An 11,289-nucleotide genomic window follows, 5' to 3' on the forward strand; every position below is an offset into this window, starting at 1 on the left:
CAGGCTGCTAAATGTCATTTCACAAATGAAGGTTAGCCAAAAAGTTAAACACCTTTATTTTAGAAAAATCAAGATGCTTGCTCTGAAAATTGTTTAACAACCCTATAAGACAGGGTTGGGCAGTTTAATTAAGACCAGTAGTAAACTCTTTGGTTGGGCAGTTACTTAGTCATTTCAGAAAGATAACCACCAAGAAACGTTTTGCAACCTTAAGAGCAAGAACATAAACTGGAGCTCAAGCTTTATAAATATCACAGTGAACTCAATGTTGGATCTGATCCACTGATACTCAAGTTTATATGACATTGACTTTTAAAATTAATGAAGACTGCTATAAACCAAGATGAATGTGTAAGAGATTTACAATACCATACACTGAAAAGAATAGAACAAGAAATTAATGGAAAAAGAAAATAATGCAAAAAATGTTAAATTGATAAACTATTCAAACCTGTAGAGACAAAGGAACACTGATCTCATATTAACAGGACTATTCTTGATGACAATCAACCAGATGATTTAATAAGCCTTGAAGACAAATACAGATAAAGCAGCAAGCAAGTAAATTGTACAATAAAATGATCAGAAATAATCTAATCAAAAGGCAATAAAGTTTATAAAGGCAGATCATTAGAAATAACTATGTTAATGATATGACTAAGGGGGAAGAAGAGATTAGTTAAGATCAAGAAGACATAACATCCGACATGATAATTAAGATCACCTTGGGCCATATATACTATGCTGGATGTCAATGGGAGTTCGATGAATAGAGTGATGGCAGCCAATGCTTCCAACTATGTATAGGAATGAATCTGATTGAGGTTCCAGGCCCCCAGAGATTTTAATGTCCATTTTACCTGTAAGACTGACAGTCCAAAAAAGTCCCTGTTCTATTTTACAAGAGATTCTACTAAGACAACAGAAAGTATTTCAGTTTATCTAAGAAACTTTTTCAAGACAGTCAAACAATTAATGCAATCAGCAAAGAAAAACACTGAAGTTAATTTTATGGGATGGATGACAAGCTAAAGGAAGTGAGAAAAACAGTAGAAATTAAAGTGAAGTAACAAATATTCTAATGTAGGAAGAAGAAATGTTTGAAAAAAAGAAGTGAGAGTGGTAAATTATCATGAGCAACAACAACAAGCTCAACCCAGTGCCCACTGTGGTACACAATATGAGAAACCCTAAGAGCAAATTTATTCAGGGAAACTGAGACATGAGCAGTCAGTCAGGTCTTCAAAATGTACCACACAATTAATTTATGTTTTTCACCAGACATGTCATTCTGTAAAAACAACGTCTTACTGTTAGCAGCACAGATATTAAAATAAAGCTCATTTGATCCAGAACAAAATTGTTAGGCCCAGAGAAAGTAAAAGGCATTAATTCAATCTGAGTGTGATTAGATAATATAGACAAACTAATCAGTTATTTGAAGGAAACTTAGTACCTTGTTACAAATGGATTGAAATATTGAACCAAATATCCCAATCCAGTGGCAGTAATGTAATCTGAATAAATATTGGCTCTATATGGTAAAGGAGCCACCCTGCGTCTATCAGATGGAATATGAATGATCAGGTTCATCTTCTGATTAATAAAGCAATGAACTAGAACCATTGGGATTTCCAGAGGATCTCTAACTATAGAGGAAATAAACATAAACTGTGAAGGATGCTCCAATTCAAGTACCTAAGTTAACAATGAACAATAGCATAACAAGCCCATTTTTGGCCTAATTATTGCTAATCAGTTCCACTTTCAAGTTCAGTAGTTAGTTTAAATGTTTAAGCATCTAACTTCTAACCAATATTCACGTTACATGTAGGGTAAGGATCTTGCTTTCTCTTGAAAAACTCAAACCAGAATTCAAATACTTACTAAAATTTATTCTCTCTCTAATCTGACAGCTAATGACCTTTCACTTCCAGATAATTTCTTGAGCAGTTTCAGACAGTACTCCAAAAATTGCATTCCTAAATCAACAGAACATTATAGAACACTTTTCCAGAAGGAAACAATCTATTCCTTACATCTCCCAACTGCTATAGTTGGCAATTGCTTCCTTACATTTTCAATATTTCAGTTTTCAACAAATGGTATTGTTCATACTTTTCCCCTGCTGTCCAAATAGCTGAAGTTCTCCACTCCCAGCATTATTGAAGTCTCTTCTGCAGTCCCATCGGAATTTGTTTATAAACTCTCGGCTCCTGGCTAACTGCACACTATGCCAAATCTCTATGAATCTCCAACTTCTCTTGCCAGCAATTTTTTCCTTCCAGTCCCAGCGACTGGACTGGACAAATTCAACACCCGGGCATACTCAGTTTTCTTCTAAAAGCAGCCATTATGGCCCTTGGTCAAAATTATTCTGTACTTTTCTGCGGCCCCAACAGCACTTTTCACAGTCAGGATTATTCTCCACATTCTTGTCTGCAGTCAGAGTCACTCAAAAATTCCTATGGTCCCAGCAGCAGTAAAAATACATAACAGCCTCCTTACAATAATGGCTGTGAATCATAGCATTCCTCAGCTAACATAAGTAGTTAAAATAGTTTTTTAAAAAGTTAAAATAGAACTTTTTTTAAAGTTCAAGTGAAAAATGAAAAAAAAGGTTGAAAAGGACTCCCCTACCGTCTAACAATATTAAAGTCTGCCTCAAATTTACAAACGTGCTCAGCAACATCAAACCGGCCGGCTTCAATCACACGCGGCAGCTTCAAACCCGGCAGCTTCAAATGCGGCAGCTTCAAACACACGCGGCAGCTTCAAACGCGGCAGCTTCAAACACTTTTGTGGCAGCCATCTTGCACACGCTCAAAAGAGCACAACCTTAGAAACCTTAGGCAGGCACCTTATCCACTAGGCTACACAGAGTCTTTGTTACAAAAAAGAATTACTGGAATTTGTAGACGTTAAATTAGCCCATAGAGGGAGCTCACACGGTCCCATAAATGTACAGTAATTGGAACATACAGTAATTTAAAACATATATCTATTAAGCTCTCTATAGAGGCTACAGAGGTCAAAATATTATATTCTTTACTTTCTACCAACCTCTGCATGCCCATAAATTCATTCAAATTAGACTCCATTGACCATGTACTTTGTAACTCCAACAAACAGAAGATTTTTTTTGTCCATATATTCTCCACAACAGGCACAGCTACTTATAATGATTATTTGCATCTGATGTTGGAACGAATAAGTCTGTGTAAGAACATAACAAGAATAAAGTTCTAGCAACTAGAATTGTCATGGCAATGCCCTCAATATCCCCATACAGTTTGTTCTGTTAAGATAACTATGGTAGTGCTCTTTTTATAAGTTGACTAGAGCCACTAGTGTGTTTCTCAGTGTCCTATATTTTGTTCAAGAGTATTACAATAGTATGATTGATATTCAGAGATTGACAATGAAAATTGTTAGCTATCAGATGTTGAAGAGGCCTTTAAATAAGAACCAGGTAGAGAAAATCCCAATTCCTGAGGAGATGTGGAACAGAAGGATCACTCAACGGAAGAAAACATACAGTAAACGTGAAGTAAAAGAGAAACTCTCTAATCTGATGTTGCAGAATATATTTTGGAAAGAAACCTATAGTTTTATTAAATCAGATTCCAAGTATTTAAATTAATTAACATTGCACAAGACTGAAACGGCAAGAAAGAGTATTTAATCTATATAAATTAGGCTATTCTTCTCTGAGCACAAATGTAGCATGCAGCAAAATAAAGTGGATGAGAATGGGGAAAAAATAGCAAATAGATATTTTATTTTACTTAAAATAATCTGTGGAGTTCTAAATATAATCTGCATTATTTTAACCTCCATATTAACTTGCTTTTCCTATGCTTTAACCATATCAAACATTTTTTCATCTTTGTGCTGCCCTTTGAAATGTGACTTCTTACTTTCCTTTTAGAGATTTGGTTATTCCCAGTCTGCAGTGTAGTTAATTTTATTTGATATTTTTGAAGAAAATATAGTTTAAAAAAAGACTCATAGTATGATCAACAAGAATCATAAAAGAAAAGAATAGGAGTATACAACTTCAGTAGAATAAGTGCATGTTTGGTTAAAGCTGGCATTAGCAGTGGCATAAATCTGGTTAGAATATGTTGGTCTACCACAAGTCACCAAGGCATTGTGTTTATTTTTCATCAGCGCATCTCTAATTTACCCAGGGGCTGGAAGTTAACCTCACACACTCTAATTGCACCAGACCAATGTTCTGTCTGTCTATATTTTTATGTTAAGAGTTACTTCACATTGACATATCAATGACCTCTTGTATATATATAAATTATAGAATACTTGATTTTAATACAAACAAAGACCTTATACTGTACCCTTTAGTTACCCATGTAGACCTTACTCACTTGAGTATCGAATGGACTCTTCAAGACCCCAATCCAGCAAAGCCTATGCTTACCATTAAAGCAGGGTATAGGTATACTCACATGTTTAAAGTTAAGCATGTGCTTAAGTGCTTTGCTGGATCAGGATTCAAGTGAGTATGAATTAGTTCCATGAGTAAAGACTGCAGGACCAGGTCCTAATATTAAAATTTCATATTTTACTATGAAATATTTTAGTAAGATATGGCAGAAACTTTGGAAGTTGAACTGTTATTTATATCAGTTTTGTGTTGGTATGAACTTCAGTGATGGGCAAAGCTCAAGTTTTGCTCCAATAAGCACTGACAATTTTGGATGCATATCCAAAACCTCTGAATCATTTGGGTGTCTGGTCTGGGAATCTGGAATGAACAGGATTTCTCATGAGATTTCCCATATTCCTTCCCAAGTTTCATAAACCACCTTTCCTGCTATTTTTGATACTGCTGCCTGAACTTCAGTTTGAAATCAGGAAGTGCAGAGCTCTGTGTGGGAGAGAGAGAGAGTGTTTGTGTGCCTATGAAAATTCTAAATCCGGGTAGGCTTGAGTTTTGGGTCAGCATTTACTTCATCTGAACTGTTTCATCTATCCCTAGTGATCTAGTTCAGAATCTTAACCAGAAGGCCAATACAAAAACTGGGGAGCTGATCCTATTCCCATTGAGGTCCATGACAAAACCTCCATTAGCTTCAAAGCATAGAGGATTAGGCACTTGATTTCCAATAAATTCAGCATCCAGAACAAATTCATTTAGGTTTGTTAGTTACATTTTTATTTATTTAATTAGCTTTGGGTCCATCTAAATTTGACTTCTTGCTTAGCTACATTAAATTGTTCAATTTCTCCTTTGACGTGGTTTAGCAGTACTTGTTGAATTTAATGTACTCAATAAAAAAGAGTTCCTACTTATACTTTTAAGTAGTTATCATAAGAAATAAAATTGTGCAAAATATAAATTAATAGCTAATAAACCCCACAAAGTCCAAAAGACACCTGAAATGAGAGCACTGATGTGTTTGGTGTCTTTCTGTATGCCCTATTCCCCACCACTGTTGGAAAGAAGGAATAGGTTAGAGCTGCGGCTATTGTTTAAACATAGAATCAGATGGCTGCTTTTGCTCTTCTGTATGCTCATCCTAGGATCTCATAGTAGTCCATTTCCTTCAGGACATCTACATATATCTCCTCCAACAGCCATCTCTTTTCATGATATTCTTATGGTAACAACTCCATTGAACACAAAGGCAAGTGAAGTATACATTTCTGCTAGCTAACCCTCTGCACTTTGGGGAGTTTACATCCTGCCTCTGCTGAACCAATTTAGACCCATGCTCTGAAGCATAATTTCTTTACTCACCCACTTAAATTCTGCCTAATACTGAGCAGAATCAGCCCCTCCATGTATAAAGGTATCACCCATTTAACATAGCTGTGCAATAATATAAATAATCTATCTTCCTATAGTACCTTTTATCTGATGGTCTCAAATACCCTTGTGAACTAAAACCCTCCTTAACTATCAACTCCCAATCTCATGTGCCAGTGATTAAACAATGTTTCCTTCCCTATATGAAGTGCATCAAGGCTTTCATGTGGTGTTCCAGAAAATATGCTCATAATTCTTAAACAGGACAAAATTGTAGCCTTCCCTCCCCCAACAGCCATGGAGGACCTTAATAGCAGCACAAAAATGATCAGGAGATCCTCTGTACAGAGGCTGGGCTATATGTTGAATACACAATTTGGCCTAAAATGCAGAAATTACTTGGTATGCTACCTGATTTAATACCTCTAATTTATATTTAATTGTTGTTATTATTACTAGTCTCATGTTCAGTGCTGCAGAATGGTTAAAAACTGCTGGATACATAACAGACTTGTTGTCTAAAACTTTCTCTGAAAGACACCATGCAAAATGCAGTCATTTTGAACTTCCTATCAAAAGAACAGAATTTGGACTTTATTCTGCCGTGAGTGTCAGATTCTAAATAGCATGTTACTCCATAAGTAGCCCTATTGAAATCAGTGTGACTACTTGAGGAGTAAAATTCTATTCAGCGAGCTAAAACTATCAGAATCTGTCCCATATACGTCTGTAGGCTATCATTCATTGTAGTATCTAGCTGATGATGTAAAAGTTCTCAGATACCCCTTAAAGAATACTCCCATGCCCAAGATAAAGGCTACGTCAAAAAAAACAAACCCAAAACCTAAAAGCATGTTAAACTCTCAGTTATTAAATTTGTACTTAAATTTGCCACAATATTGTTATTAAACAAGTGGTGATTGTAGCACCCATTTCTTGCTGAAAGCTGCCCAAAATACAAGGTCACCCTACAAGAAAGATGGTGTCACTAGTGTCTCGGGCAAACAAGGGCACTCTGTTCGCTGTCTGTGTGGTGATGCACAGTGACTGTGGCAAGACAGCATTCTAATCCCCGTTCTCACAGGTTCAGTATGAAGCCCAAAGACAAACTCAATAACAACTTCTTGAGTAGAAAATAGTGCTTATTATGTTTCAGAACTCTCCAGGAATATATTTCACACAGCAACAGTGACTTCCCTGATCGTCTAACTGAGATTTGAGAGCTGGATACTTTTTTTCCCTTAAAATCAAATAAAGTAAATTCTATATCAGTTACAGTGACAGTACTGGAAGCTGGCAGGCCACTTTACTCTAAAATTTGCTAAAACATGCTTTAGGAAAACAGTTCTTGTACTACGTGTCCAGAAGCTGTCCACCTGAAAGATATATCTGTGTACTACAGTTAGTATACAGTTTAGCAAGAAAAAAGTATAGTCACACAACTCATCTTCCCCGGCCAAATGCAGTATTAGCATACACATACACCATACACTTAAATAGGCTCATTCTAAAAAGTCAGGAGCTATGGGATTTTTTTAAATATATGAACTGTTGTAATTTACAACAGAAAACATGTTTACACAATTTTCCATTTAAGCACATCACTTTACTTATAAAGCATTCCGTTTTTACCTCTCAGGCAGAGGTAAGAATTATGTAAATGCTTTCCTGTTGAGTGTAATTATAGCTGAGTAACAATATTTCTAGGATATATTTTTAATCTTCATTTTCTCTGTCATTCCATTGTTCTAGTGCTCCAATCCCATATAATGCGTCTCTGGTGTTGTATCAACTATCTGTTCATGTTTCTGCCTTTTTTCTGGTGTTGTGACTCTCCTTTCATGTGCTTTCTCTTCTCTACTTTTATTAGACGTTTGCAAGACTTTTTGCTTTGAACTGTGCAGGCTGCATTTGGGGCTGAAATGCTTGAGACTGACACCATTTTTTCCATGTCAATGTTCTCTGAAATCTACTTGACCAATTTTTCAAGGGCTCAAGATATAGTTGTGTGCACAAATAAGAAGTAGGGATATGCCCATACAATCCAAGTACTGACTGGATGCTAACATCCTCTTATAGTTCTGCCAAAATTGCCTATGCTATTTCTTCTTAGTATTCAAAGGGTTGCACACATATTTTAAATGAATTCAGGTATGATAAAGGGGGAAAACCTATGAGCACAAGTACATTGACAGTCCTGTGTGTGTGTATGTCTATGTTATAACTTTATATTTTCTATATGCAGTCTAATAAAGGAGAAATTCTCACAGATACAAAAGGCCATTTCTGTTCCTCTGCGCAGGGATGGAGACAAGAGATTGAGAGGCCACAAAGGAAGAGTTGACACTGTTGTGCACTGCATAATCCCCACATAAATGCATCTACAGACAGAGGTAGGCAGGAATGGTAGGCACAATTTCTGTGGATCCAATGGCCACAAATTCCACACCGGAGTTAGTACAGCAGCCTCTACTACAGGCCATAAGTTGTGCATTTATACAGCACCCAGAACCAATAGGCTGTAGCAATCACAGATCATCTGGACAGATGTCTTGTACCTGGTTCCAAGCTAGGAGTAGAGGGGAGAATTCCTTCCTCTCCATTCCCAGCATTGGTCCCAAGTGCAAGGCAAATTTAGACAGACTTTGTATAAGGGAAATAATAATTGAATCTTAAAGGTAATCCTGTTTGCCTGGACACTTTCAAAAATATAGTGGTAGCTAGTATTATATTTCCTGACTGCAACAATATAGCATGTTCATCTTACATGCCATTTATGACGCTGGCCCATGTAACTTAGATCTAGAAACATTGCTCCTATACTGTAGGAACCTGGGCAAAATAACATGCATTACCACCAGCGCAACAAAAAACAGAAAATCTGAAAATGTGTTTATTAGTATCAGGGCATCTCATACATAACTATGCAGTGATCCTAAAATGAATAATCCGACCAATGATAATGGAAAATCCAGCAATTTATAACAAACATTACTGTGTATCATAGACAAAAATGAATTACAGTATAATAAGATGCTAGTACAGCTCATCCTCATAATAAGTTTCTTCATGGGATCCAAATGACTTGTATCTGAAAGTAGGTTCAATGTAGAGAGTGTTCATAACAGGATTATATGAAATAGGAAGCCATGTCACATCTGAGATAGTCTAATAAGAGAAAACACTAGAATATAAACGTCTTGTGCAATATAAGGAAAATTTTCTAGCAAAATTAGATTGTCATCATATAACCAACAGCTGCATTAGTGAAAATAAACATCAAACAGGATTATGCAATTTGCCTGATGATCACAGATATGAAAGTCACAAATAAAATGCTGCGATCACAGTAAGTGGCATAGAACAAGCCTTTAAACAAAAAAAAAACAAATCAAAATTAGTGATCAAATACTTATACATTGAAATCAGTTGTATTACATCAGGGTGAAAACAACAAGGAGTCCAGTGGCACCTTAAAGACTAACAGATTTATTCGGGCATAAGCTTTCGTGGGTAAAAAACCCACTTTGTCAAGGCATCTGAAGAAGTGGGGTTTTTATCCATGAAAGCTTATGCCCGAATAAATCTGTTTGTCTTTAAGGTGCCAGCAGACTCCTCGTCGTTTTTGTGGATACAGACTAACACTGCTACCCCTCTAACACAACTACCCCTCTGATTTGGTATCAGGGTGAAAAATTAATCTTGTCACTAGTATTTCAGGAAGCTGGAAATGAAAATTAACCAAAGTCCCTGATGCCATATCATTGGCATGAGTGCTACAGAGTCCATCTTGCAGGTGGATCCATCCATTTTGGTCTGATGATAGTATGTGTTGTTTTAAGAGCACAGAGTTAGCGGCTAAATACAGAGAATAAAGAACAGAATGACGGAGACAGAAAAAAAAAGAATTGTACTAATAATATCAAGAAAATGTTAATCATGTGACAATTGTTATAACATTAGATAGATGTTTTGTCTATCTTTAATATCAATTCAAAAGCATTTGTAACCAGGGAATTTTGGAAATTGATATACCTTACAATAATGTTTCATTTGATATTATGAGTTCTGAATCATTATGAAATTAAATGCCCCTTTGCATGGTACCTTTCTTAGTTTTAACTGGTAGCTCACGCTTTGCTTTTCTAGCAACGCCTTTTTAAAAATCAAATTAGACCTTAAGGTCAGGTCTAGGAGAACATCCTTGTTAGAGGGTGTGGTGGCTTCCTTAAGACAATTACCCTGATCACCTCTTAATGGCACTTCAAAACTACTTGAATATTAAAAGAAAGGTTAAACAAAGCTACAGTGTGCACTTTTACAGGGCTCCAAACTATAATGTGAGCTCATACATGTTCAGTCACATAAATGGTTTTAGTTAGTGTTGTTGGAACACATAGGGTTAGTTTGATGAGGGTGGGGGTTGTAATATCAGCCTTTCTGCTCACTTTACAATTTTAAATAAGTATGCTAGGAAATCTTTATTTTAAAAGAAAAGGTTTCACATAGGCTAAATTCTGGTTAATGATATCCTGCACTCCATATGTTATTGTTACATATACCACATATTATTACTGTCCGGAGAGCGATACACATTGTTTTCAAAATGAAAGTTAAGTGCCAGATTTTCAAAACTCCTCAACATCCATTTTGATAACAAATTAACTGAGCAGATTTTCAGAAGAGCTCAGCACACTGGGGAGTGGAGCTCTTTTGAAAATCTGATCCTAAGTGTCACAATATGAACTGCTGGGAGTTGAGGATTTTTGCAAATTTGACATTTATTTATGTGCCTAAATGGGAGCTGAGCTCTTCTGACCTTAATTGTGGGTGCTGAGAATTTGAAAATCTGGCCCCAAGTAACCCATTTCCAGTTGTACAAGCAGACCACAAAGTATAAGCTTGATAAGCTAAGTAAAACTGCATTGTTTATCAATACATTTTTTTCTGTACTTACACATTTCCAATTACCTTGGTTATATGTTGTATTATAACATACACTTTATCACGTCACTTCTGTCCTGCAGTTGATCTTATAACACTTAGTTTTATAAGGTTCAGAAATTATATCAATTATAGGCTTTATAAAAAAGACGTTGTGACTTTTACAAGTCTCGCTGTTATTGGGAAATATGTATTTTTCACATAATTTTTAAGAGTTAGAAATATTTTAATTTCTTATTTTCACCACTTTTTGTATGTTTGGCACAGGTATTTTCTCATACTCTTTCATCCCAGTCCCAATACTAGAATTTAGCTATTGGGGTCATAGTAAAAAAGAGGCTGATCCAAATAAAGATTTACAAATCACAATATTCAGTGTGGGGAATCTTTAGCATTTCTGATTTTAAGTTGTTTGAATTTAAGACACAAAAGGTTTGTCAACTCAAAAATAAACAGGAAGGTAATTTCTACGGTGTGGTTTGTGGCATTTTGCCAGATGCTAATGTTTTGGCATAACTTTGCAGGGGGGCTGGTGTTTTCCTACAGAGAATTCTTGTAAAAGTTGGCAAGTT

Source organism: Chelonia mydas, chromosome 3 (genome assembly GCF_015237465.2).
Source record: "Chelonia mydas isolate rCheMyd1 chromosome 3, rCheMyd1.pri.v2, whole genome shotgun sequence".
NCBI classification, from domain to species: Eukaryota; Metazoa; Chordata; order Testudines; family Cheloniidae; genus Chelonia; species Chelonia mydas.